Below are 989 nucleotides of genomic sequence, written 5' to 3'. Positions count from 1 at the left end.
TTTTTTTTTTTAATCTTTCACCACTTCTGCAGAAGTTTTCTTGGACAGACCTGAGTCTGACCAAGAAGCACACTGGCAGTTGGTCCACATGGATTTTATTCTTAATGTAAAAGCTAAAGCTGTATATCACCCTGTTGGCCAAGGGTTTTGACCTCATAGCCTTGATCCTACATGGTTTGCTCATTTGACCTGTGCTTGAGAGGACTGGGACTTGAATGTGTTTCAGAGCATGATGTGTGGCGGTGTGCCATCGAGTCACCTGCAACTCAGAGCCACCCTGTCCTGTGCCGATCTCATCACCTCTGACAGGCCAAATCCCATTGCTCCAGCCACTGAGTCAACCCATCTCATCACAGGTCTTCTTCCTCTCCTGTGCTGTCCCTTCACCCTTCCAACCATGATGTCCCTCTTCAAGGGCTGGTCCCTCCTGGCCATGTACCCAAAGTATGTGAGACAGAGCTTCAAAATCCTCACCTCCAACCATGATGTCCCTCTTCAAGGGCTGGTCCCTCCTGGCCATGTACCCAAAGTATGTGAGACAGAGCTTCAAAATCCTCACCTCTAGGGAGCAAATTGGCTTTACCCTCTCCAGGACAGAGCTGTTTGTTCTCCTGGCTGTCCATGGTGTGTTCAAGACACTTGTCCAGCACAACTCAAAGGTATCACTCCTTTGTCTGCCGTCCTTAGTTGCTGTCCAGCTCTCCAATCCATAGCAAGTAATTGAAAAGACCATGAGATCAGATACAGCTTAGTCTCCAGACTGACATCACTGCTCCTCAGTACTCTAGAGCCCTGACAGCGGACTTGCCCAGTGCAATTTGCATTTTTTATTTCTTGACTACTGGTGCTAAGAATGTTGATTGTGGAACCAAGCAAGCTGAAATTATCAACAACCTCTATCTCTTCTCCATCCATCATGAAGCTCCCAGTAGGTCCACTGGTGAAAGTCTTTGTTTTCGTTTCTTTTTCTAACTTAATTCTTTTTTTTT

Source organism: Elephantulus edwardii, unplaced genomic scaffold (assembly GCF_000299155.1).
Source record: "Elephantulus edwardii isolate Elephantulus edwardi_28Jun2011 unplaced genomic scaffold, EleEdw1.0 scaffold00002, whole genome shotgun sequence".
NCBI lineage: Eukaryota > Metazoa > Chordata > Mammalia > Macroscelidea > Macroscelididae > Elephantulus > Elephantulus edwardii.
This window is presented reverse-complemented; position numbering follows the sequence as displayed.